Source organism: Saccopteryx leptura, chromosome 12, assembly GCF_036850995.1.
Source record: "Saccopteryx leptura isolate mSacLep1 chromosome 12, mSacLep1_pri_phased_curated, whole genome shotgun sequence".
Classification (NCBI taxonomy): domain Eukaryota; kingdom Metazoa; phylum Chordata; class Mammalia; order Chiroptera; family Emballonuridae; genus Saccopteryx; species Saccopteryx leptura.
In genome coordinates, this window is record NC_089514.1 from 26,587,555 (window position 1) to 26,592,645 (window position 5,091).

Genomic DNA, 5,091 nt, shown 5'->3' on the forward strand with positions numbered 1-5,091 from the left:
CTAAGGTGATAAGTAAACAAAACAGGTCGGAGACGGTGTACAACACGCTTCTTTCAAATGTGAGTCTGAAGAGGACGACCGTGCCATGTCGAATTTAGCTTCTTCTCCATGCTGGGGGACATCACATAGGGACACTTGTCCTTCAGTTTGGAAATACTATTCTAATATACAGTGTGTCCGTAAAGTCATGGTGCACTTTTGACCGGTCACAGGAAAGCAACCAAAGATGATAGAAATGTGAAATCTGCACCAAATAAAAGGAAAACTCTCCCAGTTTCATACCTATGCAGAGCAGTTCAATGTGGGCTCACACACAGATTTTTTAGGGCTCCTTAGGTAGCTATCCCATATAGCCTCTACAGACTCGTCACTGACTGATGGCCTACCAGAACGGGGTTTCTCCACCAAACTGCTGGTTTCCTTCAACTGCTTATCCCACCGAGTAATGTTATTCCTATGTGGTGGCGCTTTGTTATAAACGCGCCGATATTCACGTTGCACTTTGGTCACGGATTCAAATTTAGTGAGCCACAGAACACACTCAACTTTCCTCTGAACTGTCCACATTTCGACTGGCATGGCCGTGGGTTGCTCCGCTATATACACGGTGTTACATCATCATCTGCGCATGCGCACATGCTGCCACATCATCCTACAGAAACTGGGAGGGTTTTCCTTTTATTTGGTGCAGATTTCACATTTCTATCGTCTTTTGTTGCTTTCCTGTGACCAGTCAAAAGTGCACCATGACTTTACGGACACACTGTACTTTAAACTGTTGATGCCATGGAGATGTCAGAGTATCACACTCTAGAATGTTTGTGTAGTTATCTCCTACCTTGTTAACCAAAACATCTGGAGTAGCTCTTACTTTCTGTACTCCCAGGCCCGTCACCTTGACATCATCAGTGAACGCATATGGCATCGACCCTCAGTGGCTTGCCCAGACCCCCTTGCCCAGGCTGGTGCACCAGCTTTGCAGCTGCTTTGAGTGTTACCTGCTAATGTCTGAAAGCTAAAATCATCTGCCCAATGGCTACAGATAGGAAGAGACTGGGCTGGGTCCCTAACAGCTGACCGTATGTCAGAGACTACAAATTCTCCATTCCAGATTATTCAGGGGCGTCCCCCTCACACAATCCAATGACGGATCCCTAATGCCTGGCCTCACGTATTTCCTGAGAGTCTGCTGCCTGCACTCTCTCCCCTGAACCATCACTGAATGGTTTGAGATGAGTAGGATTGTGAGCAACAGAAATGGACTCAGGCTAGCTTAATTAAAAACACCATTGGAAGAGTATAGTTGGGGCTCACAGATGAAAATAACAGCTGAGCAATGAAGACTGGAGAAGAAACCACGGAGCTCCAGGGCCGTCTGCAGCGGAGAGTGGAGAACCTCCCTCCGGTGGTGCCTCTCCAGCTGGTCTGCACGTTAGAATCACAGGGGAGTTGAACATCCTAATGCCCATACTCAGTTCAGACTCTAAATGAGTCAAGTCAATATCCTCAGAAATGGGACCCAGATACCAATACCCTTTCAATTGCCCGAAATGCCTCCACTCGGCAGCCACAGTTAAAACCTTAGTGGCATCGAAGTCACCTGGGAGGCTTGTTAAAGTACTGATATCCCCGGAGTTTCTGATTAACATCAAATCAGGTAGGAACGGTTTGTTTTTGTAATGAGTTCCCAGGTGACGCTGAGCCTGGGCAGGTGCGCGGCTACAATCTACGTCCAGCCGGCTCTCGCTATCTCAGACAGCTAGCTCCTCCAGCCACGCTTCGCAAAATCCTAGAGCAGGGCTTCCCAGGTTTGTTTGTTTGGTTTTTTTTTTTTTTTGTATTTTTCTGAAGCTGGAAACGGGGAGGCAGTCAAACAGACTCCCGCATGCGCCCGACCGGGATCCACCCGGCACGCCCACCAGGGGGCGATGCTCTGCCCACCAGGGGGCGATGCTCTGCCCCTCTGGGGCGACGCTCTGTTGCGACCAGAGCCACTCTAGCGCCTGGGGCAGAGGCCAAGGAGCCATCCCCAGCGCCCGGGCCATCTTTGCTCCAATGGAGCCTTGGCTGCGGGAGGGGAAGAAAGAGACAGAGAGGAAGGAGAGGGGGAGGGGTGGAGAAGCAGATGGGTGCGTCTCCTGTGTGCCCTGGCCGGGAATCGAACCCAGGACTTCAGCACACCAGGCTGACGCTCTACCACTGAGCCAACCGGCCAGGGCCAAGGGCTTCCCAGGTTTGAGTGAGCCAAAAAGTCATTGCAAATCTTGTCAAAGCATCGTTTCTTGGACTTTGCCACCAGATTCTGATTCGGGAGCTCTGAGGTAAGCCCAAACATTTTCTGTCTTTAAGTGGCCGTTGTGACACTCATGGTGCTTGACCATAGACCAGGCTTTCTGTAGCCGTGCTCTAAAGCAGTGGTTCCGGACCCGGAGGGATTCCTCCCATGGGGACATTTGGCAAGAGATGAATGAATGTTTATTTGTCACAAGGTGGCAGATGGGGGGAGGAGAGGGGAGAGTGCAACTGGCATCTCGTGGGCAGAGGCTGGCCATGCGGCTAAGCATCCCGCCGTGCATAAGACGGCGCCCGCCACGGTCTCCAGCTCAGTCTGTCCCGAGTGCCAGGGGTGAGAAACTGCTCCAGAGAGAGGCTATTAGCAAAACTCAGCTGCTGCGCCTCTCTCACGCTCCATTCTGATGTGATCATTTCCTGTGATACAGATCATGTTGCCTGGCTGAGGTCAGGTGCCTACTCCCGGATGAATTGGCTACACCAGGGAGGCAAGGCCTTGTAGTGTACATGGGACCAGGGGACATCGGCTGCCCTCGGAGAAGCAATAGAAAGCAGACTAAGCTATTCAGAAAGCCATGCGAAGTAGGGAAAGGTACAACTTCAGCCAGGACGATTGTGCTCACTAGAGGGGTGGGGTGCATTGGGTGAGAGGCATCTCTTTCTGATGAAGGTTGCTGGAGCTGGTGCTGTAACCAAAACACCCATGAACCTCCTTCCCGGCTCCTGAAGCCCAGGGAACCTGCAGAAAGCTCTCGGTTTTCCATCCTTCTCAGGCTTCTTTGAACTAAGTCCCCATCCCTCAGTCAGGTAACTGAGCCCGTTTCTTTCTCTGCAAACTGAAGTGGGTACCCACACGGGCAGGATCACACCTGCACTGGGTTCAGTGCTGATTCAGTTTGAACCTTCCATCTGTCACCATGGAAACGGGTGAAACAACTAGCTGGGACAAACAGCTATGATCCTGCCCAGTCTTTACCAGATCACCTCTCACTTTAATTATTCAATTCAGTTTCTGCTACTAACTTCTCTGTTCTACCAAAGACTGTCCTGGAATTGTTACTTCCTTGATTGGCAATAATAATAGCCCTTTCCTATTCAGGATCTGTTCTGAACATATATATTTGTATGCATATATTTTATACATATATAGAGAACGAATATATATATGTATATTTAAACACATACATATCTATTTTTAATCCTCATATCATTCTTATGAAACAATACTATTGTTACTAACGAAGAAAATTGGTGTTAGCTTAGATATCATATAATTTCAAAAGTAGAACTGGAATAGAAACCCAGGTTTCTAAAATGCCAAAGACTTTCACCTAACCACTCTCTTCCTCTCTTCTCCCCCACTCTGGACTTTCTCCTACTGCCCAGTTCCAAGCACAAGCTGTAATGTTTTGCAACATCCTCTGTAGCTAAAGCAGGTTAATAAGATCTCACAGGACTATCATGAATAACAAATATAAACCAAAATGATAATCAAGGTTGGTCACACTTAAAGTATTTGATGTTTATTGAAGACAATTTCAACACATACCTGAGGTACATAGTACCACTTCGCCACAATAGAATTTATATGTCAATCAAGCTAAGCACACAGCACATAAGTGATTTCAGACCAGATGGTAAAGTGAACTCAGAATAAGAGAGCTCTTATTGCAACCATTTTCTCAACAAAGATACCACATATGAGCCTGTAACTGCAACCAGCCGCCTACAGATCACCCAGAAACATGCTGTCAGGTCGGCTCAGCTGGAATAACCCTAAGTGTTAAAGAATGTACCAGGAATTCCCCAGTTTTTCATGAATTTCAGACCCGGCCCTTCGCTGGTTCTTTTTTTTTTTTTTTTTTTTTTTTCTTTCTGAAGCTGGAAACGGGGAGAGACAGTCAGACAGACTCCCACATGCGCCCGACCGGGATCCACCCGGTACACCCACCAGGGGGCGACGCTCTGCCCACCAGGGGGCGATGCTCTGCCCCTCCGGGGCGTCGCTCTGTCGCGACCAGAGCCACTCCAGCGCCTGGGGCAGAGGCCAAGGAGCCATCCCCAGCGCCCGGGCCATCTTTGCTCCAATGGAGCCTTGGCTGCGGGAGGGGAAGAGAGAGAGAGAGGGAGGAAGGAGGGGGGAGTGGAGAAGCAAATGGGTGCCTCTCCTGTGTGCCCTGGCCGGGAATCGAACCAGGGTCCCCCGCACGCCAGGCCGACGCTCTACCGCTGAGCCAACCGGCCAGGGCCCCTTCGCTGGTTCTTATAACAGGGTAATGAGAGGAGCAGGCATGTGCCACCCCTGCTCCTCGGAAGGTTGTGTCTCAGGTCATCAAAGCCATGGCCGGACATCCTGTCCCCCCCCAGGGCTCCGTACAATACCAACCATCCTGCAGATGGTTCCCCAAGTGCTACATAATAACAGCGTCTAGGTTTCACGGGCTGTTTATAGTACACTCATTCTCTACACACTTATCCTATTAACCGCTTTGTCTCTGCTCCTGGTGAGGAAGTGTTCCAAGTGACAAGATGGAAACCTAGTTGAAAGACAGCTTCAGAAATAGAACTTCTTGCCCCAAATCATTTCAGATCCTGACAGCATTTGACTGGAGAAAACACAAAAAATTTTAACAGCTTGTTCTTTATGCTAGTTGCCGAATTTACAATCACCCCTCCACCTGCATCTTGCCTGAGATACTGCCTTTGAGGGCTAACATGACATAATTCCACTCCACTATGTAATGTAATGGGGAAGAAGAATTTTCTGCTTGGAAGAGACCATCTCATTTCAATATGCTG

The 5,091-nt window shown here is 49.1% G+C and overlaps 1 non-coding gene across 1 annotated transcript; it reads right to left on the reverse strand.

Moving 5' to 3' along the window:
* Positions 1–2,143: 2,143 nt before the first annotated feature.
* Positions 2,144–2,219, reverse strand: TRNAT-GGU (transfer RNA threonine (anticodon GGU)). The gene has a single exon. It is a non-coding gene; the product is annotated as a tRNA-Thr (tRNA).
* Positions 2,220–5,091: the final 2,872 nt, after the last annotated feature.